Source organism: Opisthocomus hoazin, chromosome Z (genome assembly GCF_030867145.1).
Source record: "Opisthocomus hoazin isolate bOpiHoa1 chromosome Z, bOpiHoa1.hap1, whole genome shotgun sequence".
Classification (NCBI taxonomy): domain Eukaryota; kingdom Metazoa; phylum Chordata; class Aves; order Opisthocomiformes; family Opisthocomidae; genus Opisthocomus; species Opisthocomus hoazin.
In genome coordinates, this window is record NC_134454.1 from 37,120,066 (window position 1) to 37,141,179 (window position 21,114).

Genomic DNA, 21,114 nt, shown 5'->3' on the forward strand with positions numbered 1-21,114 from the left:
TTTCTATGGTTTCCCAGTTCTTCGTTTTCAGAGATAAAATTATCTTTCACTATTTTGCTCTTTACTCTTCTGACCAGGACTCTCAATAATGACCACTGAAGTTTTGAAGCTTATGTTTAGTTGGGTATGTATCAGTTATGACAACCCAGATGCGGATATCACATCTGTGGTAAAGGGAAAGATAAAAAATGTTTGTAGTTGTAGAACTGTCTCTTTCTCTCACCAAATTCTGGCTAGCACTTTAGAAGTGCTGTCTTCCCTCCAATTTTTCCCACTACTGTAGAATGGAGATGGGGAATTGAAAAAAAATCCAGTAGAAAGCCTTCAGATAAAAAAAAAAACCAAGAAAATGTACTTTTTCACTGTGAATCCACTGAGAATTTCTATAATAATTTTTTATGAAAATATTTCTCTGAACTTAAAATCCATTTTTGTCTTTGTAAAATCATTGAATGAAAATGTCAACCAAAAAATGGCAGGGAATCAGTGAGTAAATTGAAATATCATCAGGCATCTCTCTGCCTTAAATTTACAGTGACATGAAAAAGAGAGAAGACCCGTGTCTTGCTAAAGGTTGTTTCACAACACTGACAGAGTTTACTGCTACTGGATTGTTCTGCCATTAAGAAATCGATATAATTTCTAGTGCTCAGTTACATTATGCAAAGTACATAATTGAATACAAAAGATATTTACACCCCAGTATAAGTTCTTTTAAAGTTTGCATATGTAAAGTCTACTTTAAAAATTTAAAGAGGACTTAGAAAGTAAGTGTCCTGAGCAGCTCCAATCATTTACTTCCAAGATCTCAATAAAGTTACCATAAGGTGTGATAAATGCACAAAAATGGAAGTATCACATTGCTGTCTGTATATAGATGTTCCTCCTCCTGTGCTGAAACTCTTCAAGATAAACTTTGGAAAAAGAGAGCGACCATCCTACAGCCTCAGACAAAGATACACAACTCTTCAAACTAGCTGTAAACAAATTAAGCTCAGGAAATGTGGGTTGGATGAGTGGTCAGTGAGGTGGACTGAGAACTGGCTGAATGGCACAGCTCAGAGGGTTCTCATCAGTGGCGCTGAGTCTCGTTGGAGGCCGGTAACTAGTGGTGTCCCTCTGGGGTCAGTACTCGGCCCACCCTTCTTCAACTTCTTCAGCAATGACCTGGATGAAGAGTTAGAGTACACCCTCAGCAAGTTTGCTGAAGATGCAACACTGGGAGGAGTGGTAGATACACTGGAAGGCTGTGCTGCCATTCAGTGAGACCTGGACAGGCTGGAGAGTTGGGAACAGAGGAACCTCATGAGGTTCAACAAGGGCAAGTGCAGGGTGCTGCACCTGAGGAGGAATAACCCCATGCACCAGTACAGGCTTGGGGCTGACCTGCTGGAGAGCAGCCCTGTGGAGAGGGACCTGGGTGTCCTGGTGGATGACAAGTTGACCCTGAGCCAGCAGTGTGCCCTGGCTGCCAAGAAGACCAATGGCATTCTGGGATGCATTAAGAAGACATCAAGGGAGGTTCTCCTGCCCCTCTACTCTGCCCTAGTGAGGCCACATCTAGAGTACTCTGTCCAGTTCTGGGCTCCCCAGTTCAAGAAAGATGAAGAGCTACTGGAGGGAGTCCAGCGGAGGGCTACGAGGATGATGAGCGGACTAGAGCATCTGTCCTATGAGGAAAGGCTGAGGGACCTGGGCTTGTTTAGCATGAAGAAGAGAAGGCTGAGAGGGGACCTATTGAATGCCTACAAATATCTTAAGGGTGGGTGTCAGGAGGAGGGGGCCAGACTCTTTTCAGTGGTGCCCAGAGACAGAACAAGGGTCAACAGGCACAAATTGAAGCATGGGATGTTCTGTCTGAAGATGAGGAAGAATTTCTTCCCTCTGAGGTTGACGGAGCACTGGAACAGGCTGCCCAGAGAGGCTGTGGAGTCTCCTTCTCTGGAGATATTGAAGACCCACCTGGACGGGGTCCTGTGCATCCTGCTTCCACAGGGGGGTTTGGACTAGATGACCCACAGAGTTCGCTTCCAAACCCTACCATTCTGTGATTCTGTGATTCAGTGAATCAAGGATATTATTATTATCATTCTGTGTTAATGAAGAGCACCTGGTCTTGAAGCACAAGAGTGAAAGTGAATGGAGAAAGCAAAGACGCTGAGGTAGACTGGAAGGACACTTTTGGTTCAATGTTCTGTTTCATTCCAAAGAGAGCAATGTATCCGTCACGCTTCACATGTGTAGCCTGTGAGAGGGATAGATAGTAATATGAAAGCAAATGTTTCGTACTCTCCAGAACAGAAGGATTAATTTGACAGTGTTTAAAAGGAAACCATGTTGTAAGGATTCTATTGCAGGTCTCAGAAATAGTGAGTCAAGTCTCTAATTATAATGAAATATATTCGGTAGGACAAGAAGTTCCAGTATAATACAAGAGTTTCTATGTTTTCTAGGTTTTAGGCATGAAACCTGATAAGAACTGTGGTCCTCAAAGGAGACATCTGCAGGGTAAGTGTTTTCCTCCACCAGTCCCACATAGCGTAGACACATCCTCTGAGTTTATAAAAACAGGGGTATTGATGTTTATGTACCCTGCCTCTTCAAGGTACTCTCCAAATCCTTCCTTGTCTACACTGGTGAGAAACAAATGAAGGGTCACAAGAAGGACACTCCATTCCGCATTCAAAGCTACCCCAATAATTTAGTGGAAGAGTTTGTAGACCAACCAACAGCCTGACTAGAAGATGTGAGCTTACAGCTGAGGTGCTCATCTGCCTTCATTGTATTTATAAACGATTTTGAACGGTAGTTACACAGGAATTTAAAAACAGACATCTTTAAGCATCATTAATAGTTACGTTAATATTTCCAAAAAAACTTCTTTAAGTGACAACTATTAAGTTTCTTGTGAACTTATGAATCTTACTGATACCTCATCCATTAAAACAGTTGTAGAATAGAGGTCACTTGGAAAATTATGAAAATATTCATTGCAAGGGACATTTTGAGATACAATTCCTTACTCGCTTCTACATCTTAATTTGTTTTGCTCTTCTCTTTCCTCTCCATTTGAATACACACACATTTTTCTCCCCTAGTTAATTAAGCAAGGCAGTAAGTACAGCTTATGCTGCAGCAAATAATTAGTAAGGAAAGCAATAACCGGACAATCTTTTGGCATATAACAAGGAAGAAATCTTAAAAAATGCAAACTTGCTAACTTTACCACAATTTTTAAAGAGGAATAGCAAAAAAGGAAAAGATAAACCAAACAAACCAGCTTGTAAAGAGAAATCTTATATGCCCTCATTGGTGGCAGCTTGAGCAAAGCTGCTGACTAGCAGTGCTCAAAGTGAGACCCGAAGAAGATCGTGACTGCTGTGAAAAAGCCAACTTCGGCAAACGACTGTGCAGCATTTTTTCCCAGTCAGTACTTCTAGACAAAAGAGTATAATATCTGAGATGGATTACGAGTTCAGAAAGTGTATCATTTACATTCAGGATTGTTTCTGATCTCATACCTCTTCTACCACTTTAACTCTAGGGCTTTGGTTCAGCAGGGGGACCCATAGTGAGATTAAAAGCACGTTGTCCCACAGGGGGCAAATAGCTAAAGAAATACAACAGAAATCCCCTCTTAGTTGCAAAAGCCATTTCTGTCTATCTGTCATAGACAAATGAAATACAGAAAGTGTATTTTAGATACCAGTATGATAATTTTAAAAGCCATACTTACGCTATCTCCCTAAAATAGCAGGATTTATAGAAGCATTAATCTTTATGCAACGATTTTATTAAATGCGCCACCTACTTAAAGCTGTTGTGCCACTAAGAACTATTATTGTATTTGCCTGCTCTGTTGATATACAGATGAAAGCTAGGCATGATCTGGAAAACAGATTATTATGGAGTTATCTTGCACAGGACATTCTCAATTTGGAAAATCGCCAAGATATCACAAAAATCATATCTTTCTGCCTAAATGAAGAAGGTGATTCTGAAAAATAGATCATACATATAACAAAGCATCCTGTGGACAGTAACTCAGACTTTGTGACTTAAAAGTCAGATGTAGTAATGAAGAAGAATCACTTTACCAACATTTCATAATCAGTACCGTATCGCTATTGACTTGGTGTACTAGCAGCTAAGCATATTCTATAGAAACAATGTTGACAATGCAGAGCTTTAACAGCTAAAGAGTTTCAGGCACAGCCTGAAATCGGTAAACAATAAGCAACACCCAGTAAGAAAGAGACCTCATTTTTAAAAGTACTGTGGCACTAACCCACAAAAAATCCAAAAGTAATCGCACTATTAATAAGTAAAGACAAGAAGTTTATTCTCATCCAGTGAGTAATAGATCCATGTATATCCTTGATGAAATGCGTTCAGGATGCAACATATTCATGTGTTCGAAAGGAGATTGAAATTACTGTTAACGCATTAAGAGTTACTCAAATGAGCTAGGAACTGTTGAAATTGGAGAAGATTTGTATATGCTTGTGCTGATTTTACTCTTCTGTAGATGTCTGAATACGTGTACTCTCTCACATCTCTCATCAGCACCTCCCAGCAATGCAAATATTCACTCCTACCACAAATTCTGCAGTAGAGATTGAGCTTGGTAAAACCACTGCTGGACATGAAGCATCTACCTACCAGGCAGATACAGAATTTCCCTGTAAAATAGGACCATAATTTCAAGGCAGGATTTGGACACAAGTTATAAGGGTGAGGACCACCTCAGACTTGTGACACAGGACTTCTGACAACCATGCCAGAGAAGACCCCAAACACAGTCCTGCACAAATGATGCAACCAAGATTCCTGTATTGAAGGAAATTCCAGAGATCAGCATAGTTAAAAAGTGAGGTTTGAACTTTTCCAGAGAAAACTACAATCTTGGTCTTGGAGAGCCCATTCACTGCTGAAGACAGAACACAGGACAGGAGAGATCCTTGGTCTGAACTCACTCAGACTTCCCATTCTGTAACAGCACACTATTACACCAAGCACAGGAGTGTGAAGATGCAAGACTATAGGTACACAAACAAGAATACAGGAAAGGACACTAGTCAAAACAATGAGCTTGGACTTTTTGAACATAAGGACTTTGTTTCAAAACAGTAATACATTCTGACTGGGAACAGTAGCAGCTTCTTCAACTAATTTGTGTTCTTTGCAATTACTACACTTTTTAACTACAAGGTATTAGCAACTTCTTCCATTATTTTCAGTGTTCCTTTATAAGTACTACCAATTACTTTCCTTCTTTCTACAGGAAAAGCAGGGCTCAAAGAAGAGGCAGAAAGACTTATTCATCTTTTTTCTGGATATTTCTGAAAATACAGTCTCTTCTATGCAAAGAGCACCAAGAGTTCCTTCAAATAAAAGGACTTAATCTTAGAAAGCTCTCTAACATCAGCAGTGGTCCACGGACTGTAGTACTGGAAACGTAGGACTTGGTCTTTCAGCGGGGACCTCACTGCAAGCCTTACTCAAGGAGGCTCTGAAATGGTATTTAAGACTGCTAGCTGCAGATAGACCCTAGAAACAAAGGCAAAAACATCCCCATAAATATACATGTAATATAGAAAAATTGAAATAATATTGTGAAATAGAAATGGAAGAAATATTATTTGCCTACTTTCTCATCCTGTATAATAGATTTAACAGCGCATTAGAAGTATATGTTCTAGTAATTAATGTTTTTAAAACACAGACAGTCTTCTCCAATGGTATTTTACTGACACTACATCACACAGTAACTGCTTTTAACTTTACTTAAACTTACACTACAACACACAGTACAATCTCTGACTGATCATGTATTATCCCAAATCACAGTATTGCATCATGAAAAACATCCACATCAGATGTGAAATCATCTGTCAGAAAGTTCTTTCTGTTAAATATTCGTATTTCTTTATGAGATTAGCTTTGCCTTTGAACATTGTGTTTCTTCTACAATTATGTCTCTGCAAATATTAAATCTCATAGTAATATTTCTGTCTTTTTCAGTAAAAAGACAGCTGAGAATCAGGGTCAGTTCAGATCTTCTAAAAAATTTCCATAGAAAGCAATTTTTGTCAAAAAAAGAAACACTAGATAATTATCTAGAGAAAGTAACTGATCCTCTGAGCTGGTCATGTACTGTTTTTAAACAGATAAACAAATCCTTCCATTTTGGCAGAGAAAACAACACAGCCAGTACTGAAACAACACATGAAATGTAACTGGGTGCTTTTTATATGAACACAAGACCTCTTACTTTCATTTTGGAAAGCTTGAACTAGATCTGTGATGCAAAATAGAGAGCAAGAGAGTGATGTGGCTACAAAGGTGCAAGCAGAGAGCTTGTCCTGGTTTGATTAAAACAGAACAAATCTCCTTTAGTGAATTTTCCTTTCAGCTAAGTTCTTCTAAGTAACTGCGTTTTTCTGAAGTCAGCTACATATTTTTCAGACAGTGTTTGCTCCAGAGCTGAAAGCAGTTAATGTTTGTAGTTTTACTGAGATAACAGTAGAAATGGAATGCAGAAAAGGCCCATGCTTATAATTATTACTATAGCAGCCAAGGTCATTGATAGATCTCGTAATTTCTGTAAGTCAGGGGGTCATAAAGGGTTGCACTTGCAGGCAGGGGTGGACAGAACAGATGACCCAATATTCACCAATGAGGTATTCCATGCCATACACCTCATACACAGTTTAAAGCTCAAGGGCTGACAGAGATACAAAGTATTTAAAACCAAAGCAAGTCTTGGTCCTCAGTGGATAATTGGGATAGATGTAAGATGAGAGATGCCTAAATAATTCTACTCCAGACAGTTCAGCCTTGGGAGAGCAGATGCACAAAGCTACAGAGATAAAGAGGCACCAAGAAGGCAACAAGACCAGAGAAAAACAGCCTGGAAGGATGCAGTATACATGATCTTAGAACTGAGATTGCACAGAAACAAAGGTCAACCAGTGGACACTGTGATGAAGAGTGTGAGCCTTCATCTGAAGACCTTGGACGACAACCTGGAGGTGCCAACGGACATGTGTGAAAGATATTAACATATGCTAATTAGTTCTTGGAGAAAAAGAAGAATATGCTAAGCATTTCTTGGAAACATAATGATTATGTATATTGTGATTGTATATAACCTGGAATGAAAAGAGTGTTTGGTGCACACTTTTGGAGGAGAGATCCCGCTTGTGCCGGTCGCTGTGGTAAAGTATACCTGCTTAACAGTATACATTGGACCGCTAGGTTATTACTGGATCTTTGAAACAATTGGCATCCCAGATGGGACCTACTCTGTTCGGCTGCAGGACCCAGTAAGAACAGAACCCCCTTGGGTGCCCTTGGAAGCTTTTTCCCGAAGGGGCTCCTTGCCTTATCTGGATCACAGTAGAAACAGAGGTGGACCATCCGTCAGTAAAGGTGTTCTTTTACTACAACTGGAATCCATCAAATGTTAGTGACTCCCATGACTTGTAATGTGATTACGTGGGGAGAGTATACCAGGCTGTTGCTGTTGCTGCTCTCTCTTGTTCCTTTCACATGCTTGCTCGCTCATTTGCTTACTTGGCTTCAGAATAAAAGAAACTAGATCAGAGACAAGAAAAAGTCCAACAGATTTGTTCGCCACAATCTTTTTTTTTTTTCACCATAGAGGACCATGCGGGTCTTGCTTGCTTCATCCATGGCCAGCTTCTGAAGAAGACCCTGCTCCTTGTCCTGCCAGTGATCCTGATCCAGATTCCGATCTGTGCACTACTGAATCCGGTTCCTGTCTACTTCTGAGTCCAGTCTGGGATCTCCTGGTGCCTGCCTGGCAGCCGCTGGCATAATGCCAACCCTTGTGGCACACAACTGTGGGAAACTCAATATTGATTTTGTATATTTTACATTATTTCTCTTATTATCAATATTTTTCATATAAGTTTTTCAATTTTCGATTAGTAAGTCTCTCTCCCTTTTACTCCTTGTTCCTTTCCTGTGGTGGGGAGGACAGGGGTTAATAGGGAGCATCTGCCACACTGTTTAGTGCTGTCCTGTTTCAAGCGGTGACACACCTATGCTGAAATTATTACACCAACAGTAGTCCTGAAGTGGGAAGAATTGCTGCAATACATTTGCAGATAATTATAATTTAAATATACATATATCAAAGAAAGAAAGAGCAATTTGTTTGCAAAGACAGGGTACTGAAGCGTAAGGAAAACTTTTTCGAATTGGCATCACTGCAAGTTTTTACAGACCTCCAGCAGAATGTAAAAGGCACAGAACAAAGGACATCATTCAAAACCCATAATGAATTTTCTTGTTGCTTATGGCCACAGTTCGCTGAATACTACCAAATTACCAGGATTCTGTAAAGCCCTCCTGCACCCTTCCTTGTCTCTTTCTGATGTAGAAGGTTTCTTTCACAATGAGATACTTAGTCAGGTCTCTAAGAACAAAAGTAATTTTACAGTCCCTGTAAAATTATAAGCTGTGCCTCTATCCATTGAATCCTAAACCTCTTCATCCTTTTACTCATCAGTTCCTTGTTGATACAAGTTAAAATAGAAAGAAATCCAGTCTCCTTATAATTTCCCTGCTTCGAGCTTCAGTAGCAACACACTTGACATTGAAGGGGTTCAGCAAAACATTCCCTGAGCTTGGGAAGGTTTAACCTCTGTCTCAGTTCAAGCAGGCAGAGGCAAGAAGGAGCAAGTCTAGGTTTCTAGTACTCCACAGCTAGCACATGTGATTTGGAGGAAAACTGCTAATTAGCAGAGATTTCTAGGTGATAGCAGTCTGTGCCAGAGGATGGTGGACGTGCGAGGTGCTCCCTACTTTACTTTTCTCCTTTTTTTCTGTCCACACATTAATTCTTTGCAAAACGAGTTTCATAGAATCGTAGAATCAGAGAATGCTTTGGGTTGGAGGGGACCTTGAGAGGTCATCTAGCCCAGCCTGCAGTGAGCAGGGACATCTTCAACCAGATCAGGTTGCTCAGAGCCCTATCCAATCTGGCTTTGAATGTTTCTGGGGATGGGGCCTCCACTACCTCTCTGGGCAACCTGATCCAGTGTTTCACTACCCTCTTTGTAAAAAATGTCTTCCTTGTGTCCAGTTTAAATCTGCCCTCCATCCATTTAAAACCATTACTCTTTGTTCGGAGTTTGGACAATGAGGTTTCACAAGCAGTTGTATGTTTCCAGAAGTCCCTCATTTTTAGTAATCAATGACAGGAAACAAAGAAAATGAGTAAATTAGGACACAATTAGTTTTAGATAACACACTGAACACAAAGTAGCCCAGAAAGTATAGTGTGCACTTCTGACTCAAAACACCCCTTCTTTTCAACCCTTTTAGACCCTTTATACATGTGAGCTTAGGCTGGTCTCTCTTTGCAGGTCAACTTTCTATGCTAAAGAGAGCATATAACTACCTTTACTCATGGAAGTACTTACTGTCAGGTTTGCTGCCCTAAGAGTATGAAGGTCAAAATAAAACAAGAATTTCACAAGTAACAGAAGCTTTGCAGTGAAATACTGCTGTGTTCTAAGTAAACACCAGCATACAGACAATAAACAGACATTTCAGTAAACATAATCGAGTTGTAAATATTTAGTACACCATTCAATGAAAACTTACTGTTCCCTGCTTTAGGTTAAAACAAATGGGTTTTCACCAGTATGTCTGTAGCACATAAGATATCTCTTACTTTAAATATATTCCTTAACTTAGTCCACAGTAATCTCCCTAGAGCAGCAAACCCTTAACATTTCCTAGTTTATTCATTGTAGTACTCTCTATCATATAGAAGAGTGGAAGAGATGCATGTTGTGGAATTAATAAGAGAAGAATACAATAACATTAAAAGCAGAAGGCAGTATAATTTGTGATAGAAAAACATGATTTACCAGAAGTTGTTAGACTAGCTTATAATACATTATTGGATTCAACTGTCTCTTTAGAAACAATAAATGTAAGACACATATAACAAAATATTTACCAGATTTGTAGGAAAAGCTTGGCAAAGGCTGCTGCTTGTAAAAATTTTTTTTTGAGGATCATATTGAGGGCTTTTTGAAACTTGGAGAGCTGATTCCCTAAAATATGGCAAATGAGCGAAGTCAGTCATTAAAAGGAAAAAAAAAAAAGTATTTCCTTGTAGTTGATTGGATTATGTGCTGTTTTGTGAAAAGGAGGTAATAAGACAGGTGAACAATGAAATTACTCCTGATTTGCCCAGATAACCATGTCCTTTTACAGACATTTGTGGTCACATGTCCTGACTTTTTGTTGTACAATATGTGTGGGTGTCAATGTAATGAACAGTATTAGTAACTACACAGACAAAACTAACATCAAACTATAATGGCATTATGACATTTTGTCAAGAATTCCAGTGGTTTTGAATAGGTTTTTCTTGTTCAATGGGACAATTTTCAATCCCCTTAACCATTATGGAAATCTTTCCATAATATGCCATAAAGAACGTATGCTGATTGGCAAAGCCTGTGACATGTGTGTGCTTTCCTCAGAACACTTCTAAAAGCAAATCTCCCTAAATTTAGCTGTTTATTATGTCAACCCTGAGAAAATATACTCTTTTTTCTCTCTCATTTTCACTCACAAATGTTCTGTTGCCATTTAAGACAAACAAATGGAGTTATTGCTTGGTTGTGTGTGGTGTTTGCAGTTATTGTGGTCTCCTGAATGGTGGGGAATGTGAGCACTTAATCATCTCCAGTAGTGAAAGTATTGTCTCGTGGGCAGTGTCCTTGTCACAAAAGCTTCACTGTGGTTTAAAAGAAAGGAGCAAGCCATGTTCTGCTTACATGTGAAAATGCCATATACCCCTCCACTGGGAAAGCTATCGAATTTGAAAAGCCGTGAGCTGTCTGCATCAGAGGGATGACCAGGATGCAGAAACAGAACAGCTGAAAGCACAGTTTTGTACTCAACTTTGTTCACTTCTGAAGGAAGCAGCTGCCCATCAAGCTCACAAGTTTGTTTCAGATCTTTCCCTGAAGTACCGTACACTTTTCAAGCGCTATCTAGATACTTAACACAGGAAGCTGAATTTTACCCCCAGCATCAGAGCCATTCGCATATAAATGTCTCCTACACAGAATGACATTTCATAATTAGAGAAAATTTTTACTGCATACAGGAGCACAAATCTTTCTTCAGTGGGACAATATAGCTCCTGATTAAAAGTTAGGAAGATCTTCTTTCCGATCCCTATGGATATGTAACCGTTAAGTCCACTGAAGGATGTAAATGATGTAGCAAAACTTCAGTGTTCCTTGGTAGCTTTGCAACATTCTTACACTAGCAAAACATTAAGTGGAAAAGACGTGGACTTGTAGAAATGTGTTTTCTTTGGCTGTATTGTTATTTGAGACCTGATAACAAGAACAAAAGAAATACCCACAATCAAGATGTCTTTTTTTTCCCCTTCCAACTTTATGAAATATCATCATATTCTACTTATTCACAATCTAAATATGGAAGAAAGTCATGATACTAACATCTCAGAAGCTCCTTAGCCTTTTCTAGTACATGAAGAAAAATTGCATATCCTTTTATAGACATAAGAGTATGCGAAAAAAGGGATAGAGGGACTACAATGCCTTATGATTTTAACAATCAAAATCTATCTGCAAAACTGAATACGCTTGTTTTCCTTGACAGTAATAAAAATACAAACAAATGCATTTGATCCTGAGTTAGCTTTATGTTATTGAAGACCAACAGTGAATAAAATAACATTTAGTTTGTGTTTGTACCTGTACATTATATGTCAAGGGATATATTACTATGTACTGTCCTAAAGCCATTTGCTCGTGTATGTTTCAGAAACAGTTCTTGAAAAATGTAGATCTATAGCCTCTCCTATAGGATAAGTACCAAGAGAACGCGGTAGCCAGTGTCATAGAAATGATGCAAACACCCAAGCTAACACATACACAGACCTAGAAATTCACAGAATCACAGAATCACAGAATAGTAGGGGTTGGAAGGGACCTCTGTGGGTCATCTAGTCCAACCCCTCTGCCGAAGCAGGGTCACCTACAGCAGGCTGCACAGGATCTTGTCCAGGCGGGTCTTGAATATCTCCAGAGAAGGAGACTCCACAATCTCCCTGGGCAGCCTGTTCCAGTGCTCCGTCACCCTCAGAGGGAAGAAGTTCTTCCTCATGTTCAGATGGAACTTCCTGTGCCTCAGTTTGTGCCCATTGCCCCTTGTCCTGTCACTGGGCACCACTGAAAAGAGCTTGGCCCCATCCTCCTGACACCCACCCTTCAGATATTTGTAGGCATTTATAAGGTCCCCTCGCAGCCTTCTCTTCTTCAGGCTGAACAAGCCCAGTTCCCTCAACCTCTCCTCGTAGGGGAGATGCTCCAGTCCCCTCACCATCCTTGTAGCCCTCCGCTGGACTCTCTCCAGTAGCTCTTCATCTTTCTTGAACTGGGGAGCCCAGAACTGGACACAGTACTCCAGATGAGGTCTCACCAGGGCAGTGTAGAGGGGAAGGAGAACCTCACTCGTCCTGCTGGCCACACTCTTCTTGATGCACCCCAGGATCCCATTGGCTTTCTTGGCAGCCAGGGCACACTGCTGGCTCATGGTTAACCTGTCGTCCACCAGGACACCCAGGTCCCTCTCCGCAGAGCTGCTCTCCAGCAGGGCCGCCCCAAGCCTGTACTGATGTCTGGGGTTGTTCCTCCCCACTGTGTTTGGAATTTTTTTTTTTTTTTTTGAGGCTTTAATCCTTTTCAGGTTTAGTGTGAATGAATAGTTACTGAGAGATTCAAATCTTATCTATCATCCTAGACAATGATATTAAAGCAATTTCTTTAATAAATATGTTTCTCAAAGCAGGATTTATCTTCATATTTTCCTTCTCAAAACATCTGCACAAATGTACTGATGTCCTTAGGACAGGACCTTAGAAACTCATCTTCAGGCTGTCTGATTTGAAGATTTCAGACCAGAATGGATGATTCAAATTTCACTTCTGACTACAGTAAGTTAGTGAATTTCACTGGAGTTTTGTAGGTCTTAAAACAGCAGGAACAGAAGAAACCCCAACTTTTCTAAATCAGGATATTAATAATTTGTCTCTTTTCTCTTGTGTACTGTCTCCCTTTTTCATCTACTGTTCATTTGGCAGGTGTCAGAAAACCCCTGCCTGTACTCTTCGTCTCATATCCTGTCTTTCAGACCATCATTGCTAAAATCACTCTGTGCCAAAACTTAACCTAACCATCTATTTTTAATAAAAATGAAGTTCTGTGTATCTGCCTGCCTTTAAAAAAAAAAAAAAAAAAATTACTACAGACATTTTCACTCTACTACAAGATTTATATCAGAAAGAGTTATTGATTTATAGTCAACATATGCAATACCACGTTGATGGCTTCTGTAAACTTTCTTCCCTTTCTAACATGCCTGACCTAGAAATAATGAGCAATCCACATCATCCTCAAGTCACTTTTTGCCTGAAGTAGGGTACAATAATGTCTAGGTGGACGACTTGCTATATTGACCTCTCTTTGTTGCTAGGGGTCTGCTTTTGTAATAAGCATCCTCTATGGCCTGTTCCTGAAGAGAACAACCAGCCATTTCATTACTCACAGACAAGAGGACAGCTGTGGGTCCATTTCTTCTATACCTGTCTTAATCAATATCGTTAATATGACATGCTGAAATTACACTTTGACTGCCTTTGGTCCCTTTCAAGCTTCAATAAATAAAATCTTCTAAAAGTTCAAAACAAGACAAGCCTCCCCCCCATCACCTTGAAATTTAGGTTCAAACTTCCTGAAGTCCTCAAGCAATTCTAGGGGCCAAAAATGACTAAATATATAAAGACCTATACACAGGCTTTTTTAGGAACATTTTTTTGTTATGGCTACATGAGTGGGATTATAGCTGAAAACTTGTGGAAGTAGTTATTTAGCCTAAATGACTAACACTACTTAAGAATTCCAGTGCCACAGTTATTCAGTCTTTAATTGCACTCCACTGAAGTTAGAAGGAAAACAAAAATGCTGTTTCCCTTTCTCTGCTGCGATCCTTCACTCCTCTCACTCCTTCTTTATGACCCATCTATGCCAGAAAATTGCAAGAGTATTTGTAAAAGAGGCAAAAAGAGTACATATCTTTAGATTCCCATCAAGCTTTAGCAAGTTCCTTATTATTATTAAATGAAGAATGCTAAGCATCTAATTTATAAACTTATTTAATGTAAAATCTATGAGTGCCTAAACATCTGTTAAACAACTAACATTAAGCTACCTTTGAAAAGACATCTTCCTAAATAGTACTGATAAGTCTTAAAAGAAAAATTGTGCTTCACCTATTATTAGCCCATTATTTAACTCTTAATTATGATTGAGCTGTCAGCAATTAAAGTTATTTAATCTAAATGATGATTTCAAAAGCAATGGGGATCTTCATATAAGCATTAGTATATGAAGTAACAGAGTACCAAAAATGCTTTAAAACTTAGTAATATATAGCTGCACAGATGTGTGCAACCATTTAATTTTGCTTACATAGTGTAAACTAAAACCTTTGACAAATAATTGGGGAAGAGAGAATTAGGTGAGTTCCAGCAGATTACTTCAGCATGGGTCTTTTATTGAAGTAACAAAAAAATCTTTCTTTTTTCTCCCTTCCCTTCCCTTCCCTTCCCTTCCCTTCCCTTCCCTTCCCTTCCCTTCCCTTCCCTTCCCTTCCCTTCCCTTCCCTTCCCTTCCCTTCCCTTCCCTTCCCTTCCCTTCCCTTCCCTTCCCTTCCCTTCCCTTCCCTTCCCTTCCCTTCCCTTCCCTTCCCTTCCCTTCCCTTCCCTTCCCTTCCCTTCCCTTCCCTTCCCTTCCCTTCCCTTCCCTTCCCTTCCCTTCCCTTCCCTTCCCTTCCCTTCCCTTCCCTTCCCTTCCCTTCCCTTCCCTTCCCTTCCCTTCCCTTCCTTTTCCTTCCCTTCCCTTCCCTTCCCTTCCCTTCCCTTCCCTTCCTTTTCCTTCTTCCTACCTCAATTCTGTTTTGATCAGAATTGAAAAATCTGAATATTCAGAGATTTTTGATTTTTTCTTGAACTAACATATGTTTCTGCTAAAATCCTTTATCAGCTTTGAGTCATATATCCACATAAACCAGCATTTCAATATACACCGAATGGGCAAAGTACAGAAAAACGTTGTGAAGCCTGTGGTAGTTGTGTTTTCTTTTCGATAGTTCTAAATGGGGATGAAGAAGATGGAAAGACTATTTTATATTTATAAAATATGTCTGTTTTCTCATTTTAATTTTCATAGAATCATTAGGAGAAAATGAAAATCAGAAACATGAAATTTTCAGTGAATCAGAGGGAGATCAGGTTTCATTTTTTTTGGAATTCAAGTAATTTTCTGGAGCTGAGAATGACTGAAGAAAATAAATATCTTTGCTAAACAGGAAAAATTAGATAAACGTACGTGTTTGATACTTGCATAGGACTCTCAAAAGAATCATTGCTCTAGTCATTTATGCTGTCTCAGAGATCATAAAATCATCATAGAATTGTTTGTGTTGGAAGAGACTTTAAAGACCATCTAGTTCCAACACCCCTGCCATGGGCGGAGACACCTTTCACTAGACCTGGCTGCTCAAAGCCCCATTCAAACTGTCCTTGAACACTCTCAAGGATGGGGCCTCCAGAGCTTCTCTGGGCAACCAGTTCCAGTGCCTTATCATGCTCATAGTAAAGAATTTCTTCCTTATATCTAACCCAAATCTACCCTCTTTGAGTTTGCATCCATCACCCCTTGTCCTATCCCTACATACCCTTGTAAAATGTCCCTTTTCATCTTTCTTGTAGACCCCCTTCAGGTATTGGAAGGCTGCAATAAGGTCTCCCCAGAGTCTTCTCTTTTCCAGGCAGAACAACCTCATCTTTCAGCCGTTCCTCACAGGAGAGATGTTCCAGCCCTCTGATCATTTTTGTGACCCTCCTCAGGACCCGCTTCTCTTACGAGAGCAGAGCAGAGGGGCAGAATCGCCTCCCTCAGCCTGCTAGCTCTGTTGCTTCTGATGCAGCCCAGGACACTTTTGGCCTTCTGGGCTGTGACTGCAAATCACTAGGTCATGCTGAGCTTCTCATCAGCCAACACCCCCAGGTCCTTCCCCTCAGGGCTGTTTTGAATCCATTCTTCACACAGCCTGCATTTGTGCTTGTGATTGCCCTGACTCAGGTGCAGGACCTTGGACTTGGCCTTGTTGAACTTCATGAGATACTGTCTCACAATGAGAAGCAGCAGCATAGGAGAAGCATCAGTGACCTTGAACTCCTCTATCCTGTAACAAAACATGTTTACACATTAATCCTTCCTGGTTAAATCCAATGATTGTCACAGCTGAGTGTTCAAGGCAAGAATGTGTCAGAGACAACATCAAATACCAGCAGTTATGGCCTGTCAAAGTTATAGTATTGTCATGAAGAGCCTAATTAGAAGATTATGTTTAGGAAAAGGCATCCAAGGTGCAGGTACAAAAAGGTCAGCTCTGTGTGAAATTGTTTTTCTTGGCACAGGGAGTTCTCTAAGCATGGAGCTGGGGACAATCTGAACACTAGCAGGTAGCTGTAGAGGGGCTTTTTTCAACAGCAGAACAAAAGATGTGTTCTTTATCTGCAGTGCCTTTGCTAGGTAATATTGCAATTTAGTTATCTTTCTAGAGTAATAACTAAATTTAAACTCCCCAATTGTATACAGGAAAACTTAGAGTAATGAAGAAGTTAGATCCTTTAAGATTTCCACAGTGAAACTCTCTTCCTGAACAGAGTACAGAGAAAAAAATCCTGCCCATTGCAGAGTGCCATCATTAAAATCACAGTTTACTTTTAAACAGCCAGGGGAAAGGCAGGTTACATTCACCACTAGGTTTTTAGAAGCTGTAGACTCAAATCATGCTGTGCTTGTGTGAAAAACACTAGGGGATATTTTGATGAACGCAGGTGGGTCACAATGTTTGCTATGCACTGTAATGGGAGATGATTTTCACTACAAAAAGAAGAATGCTTTTAAATCAAAGAATTAAATCAATGTATATACTTAGTAATATGGAGGCTGTGCTTTGGAAAAATTGCTGTTCATACTTAGTGCACTCCCATTCTGTTCTCAAGGGTAGGGCTCCTGCTGAGGTTGTATATCCTGTTAGAGTCTCTCAGGGCATTTTCAGTTCCTGTTTGGAACAAGAAACAACACTGCAGCATTTTTAAACAGAAAGCAGCTAAACCAGAAGTATTTAGCATTTTGAGTGACTAGTTTGAAAAAGCAAAAAGCATCAGTGTTTGTTCAAACACAATTATTTTTCAGTAAGATATTAACAATACACATCTCTGATGTATGAAAAGAACATTCTTTATTCAAAGTTTTTCATCCAGCATTGGAGGCATGCCAGAGAAAACAACTAGCTAATTATTTCCTGAACAGTAGTAGGAACATGTCAAACCCAAATGAAGGCTGGAATATGGGCCCAAATACATATGAGTGAGACTGTGTTCCCCAGGAAATATGTGTGCCTTCTTCTGTAATGAAGCAGCTGAAATGTGCATGGTTTACTGTAAACAGGGTTTTGTCACTGCAGCTCCAAGCAGAAAACAGCTCCAGAGAGGGTGAGATGCATGTAAGAGAGAGTATCATGTGATGTATGAGGAGAAAAGAGGAGAAAGCAGTGGTGGGAAAGAAGAGAAAATAAGGTTTGGTGGAAGGCAAGGCAGATAATTATTGCCAAGAAACCTACAAGCAGTGCTGTACTTGGCTGTTCTGAAACTGGTATAAACAAACCCAAAACAACTATGTCGAATATGAAGGTTAACCATCAGAAATTCTTACACCTTTGCTGTCAAATGTTTGATAGTACGTGAGACTAATCAAATAGGAACAATTAGCACAAAAATACCATTGTCATAAGTTAAGGACACAAATTTCACAGTTAGATGTAAAAGGTTTCCTTATCAATAAAGAACTCAGTACTCAAGAATTAATGATGGGATTTACTGTGTCCATTTCTGGGCTCCCCAGTTCAAGAAAGATGAAGAGCTACTGGAGAGAGTCCAGCAGAGGGCTACAAGGATGATGAGGGGACTGGAACATCTCCCCTATGAGGAGAGGCTGAGGGAACTGGGCTTGTTCAGCCTGAAGAAGAGAAGGCTGCGAGGGGACCTAATAAATGCTTATAAATATCTGAAGGGTGGGTGTCAAGAGGATGGGGCCAAGCTCTTTTCAGTGGTGCCCAGTGACAGGACAAGGGGCAATGGGCACAAACTGAGGCACAGGAAGTTCCGTCTGAACATGAGGAAGAACTTCTTCCCTCTGAGGGTGACGGAGCACTGGAACAGGCTGCCCAGGGAGGCTGTGGAGTCTCCTTCTCTGGAGATATTCAAGACCTGCCTGGACAAGGTCCTGTGCAGCCTGCTGTAGGTGACCCTGCTTCAGCAGGAGGGTTGGACTAGATGACCCACAGAGGTCACTTGCAACCCCTACTATTCTGTGATTCTGTGATTCTGTGAAAAAGTTATCACAAACATTTGACGGTTACAGAAGTCCCAGTAATGCTAGTGTAAAAATAGTTAAAACATTTCAGCATTTACTAGGAGAAAATCCAGCCTGCTCTCTGATTTGAAGGTGAGATTGCATTATGCTTTCCTTTAAACGTGTTCCTCACTCTGAACATGAGCAGTGTCATAGATTTGTAATGCTTTTTCCACCAAAGTCAAATATATACTAATACTTCTTCTGTGATCTGTGTCACCATTTGACTCCACTTGAATTGGAAATAACTTGAAATACAGATATATTTTCTCAATCAGCCAATACAGTACTTAGAACCAATGTTTTGAAATGTGCATCTGCATAATTAGAGTACTTTTAGTATACAACAAAATATTTGCTTTAAACTGCAGGGACTGCTAATCCCTGTAGGTGAGTTATTACCATATTAACCTAATCAACATATCATTTAGTTCAACTTAAGAAAAAATTTCAGTAAAAATATTTTGTCTAGAGCATTTATATTTCCTATTACAAACTATGAAGAGAGAAGATGGTGCCATACACATCAGTATGATCAAATTAAAGATTTTCATGGCTTTGGAGTGCAGCTAATGTGTGGTCATTGAAACCATTAGGAACTTCCTGATAAAATTTTCTTAGCTGGCATGGGTTAATAAAGCCAAGTACTTTAACAGCTGATGCTTTGAAGAGTAGAAAAGTAGCACAAAAGTTGACTAGCATGGACACTTTACAGGGTTATACAAAATGAGACTCTGAAAACTCTCGGCACAGATCCAAATTCTTTTAGTGGAGTGTTCAGATGAGCCACAATGTCATAAAGCTAGCCTGTGATGTACTTGTAAAAGGATCACGATCTTTGTGTCCAGATATATGTTGTGACCCTTAAAATATTTAAAAATTTAACCATTAAAAATACTGGATTTCAAATATAGGTATCTTAGTTAAGGAGCTTCAGGATGCTTTTCGTAAGTGAATGTCCTTTCTATGACAAAATGATGTAAAAATATGATGAAGTTACTTTTACAAGTAACATGAATTATATCATAAGAGGAGAATAAAAGAGGGAAAAAGCATCAGAGCTGGCCCATCAGCCTAATCCTATTGAACTCCAAAGCTTAATTACATCAAGCTAATTGTGCTGAAGAGAACAAGTGGGACAGAACAGGTTTTCAACAAACTATTTTTTCAAAGACAAACTATAGAGAAACAACTCCTAAATTTTATTCTTCTCCTTCTTACCCTGAAGGTGTATGTGAATGTCACTTTTGCAGTTATAACTGAAAAAAAATGAATTCTAGGAGAGAAATTTTTGCTTTCCACTAGAGCAGGAGAAGTATGTTATATTTCTGAAACCTGGAGCCAAATTAGTTATTTGAGATTCAGCAATTTTTAAATAATGAGCAATTAATTAGTATAATTACAAAGGCAGAGCTTGGGAAAACAGAAATTTCCATCTATCATACTGATGATATGTCTAATCCAGTATTGCACCTCTGACAGTAGATAGTGTTATGGATGTGACTGAGGGAAGTGCAGGACAGCGCTTATGGGATTACTGGTTACAGCTGCATGGGTACCCCAGCTCTGCTGGAAGTTAATCCACTGAAGTAAAACAGTTCTGAACTTCTCTGAACTCGTCTCTCACCCTTTCCGGCTAAAGCAACTGCTTATGTTTTCACCTTTAAAAAGATTTGCAGTCCTTGATTTTGATCCCAATAAGCCCTTAACCACAGTGGTCACTGGTGTTAATGAATTAGTTCCATAAGCTGATTTCTTACTTATGTAAGAAGATACTTCCTTTGCCCTTCTTTGAAGGTGTAGACTTTCACTTCCACTGTGTTCCCCTTGTCGTCTAATGGCATTTAGAAAAAATAGCCAATTTAGTGCTTACCTGATTCGGCACCAGACTTAAGTGATACAAGACAGACACTGTCTTCCTCACCCATGATCCCTTTCCCTATTTGCACAAGAAATTCAAGGTGACACCCCAAAAGACACCTATCTGCCTTAGGAATTGGCTACAAGCCATTCGTGGGAACACGTGTACTTGCCTTCTCTTGAAGGGGTCAAATGAACATTTACAATTCCTACACCTTACACTGGTGAAAAATTTTTTCGATCAGACAAGCAAGGCAGTTAAAGTGTCACCAATTACAATGTGACAGATGCACATTTGGTTTGGTTCCCAGTCGTCCTGGCTGTGATTGGAATTGGATTAATTTTCACAAGAAGCCAACAGGGCTGGCCCAAACTAGCCAAACAAATAGGATATTTGATACCGTATGATGCCATGCTTGGTATTTAAGTGGGGAAGCTGGTCAGAGAAGGGCAATTTGCTGCTCTGGAGTGAGTTGAGCATCCAGTAGGTGGTAAGAAAATTGCACTCTGTATTTTCTTTTTTTTAGTATTCTTGTTGTTATTTTCTTCTCCCTTTGCTGCTTTGGTTAAATTGTCTTCATCCCAACTCACAGGTTTTGCCTTTTTATTCTGATTCTCCTCCCCATCCCACCAAGAGAGGAGGAGTGAGAGAGCAAGCATGTGGTTCTTTGTTGCTGGCTGG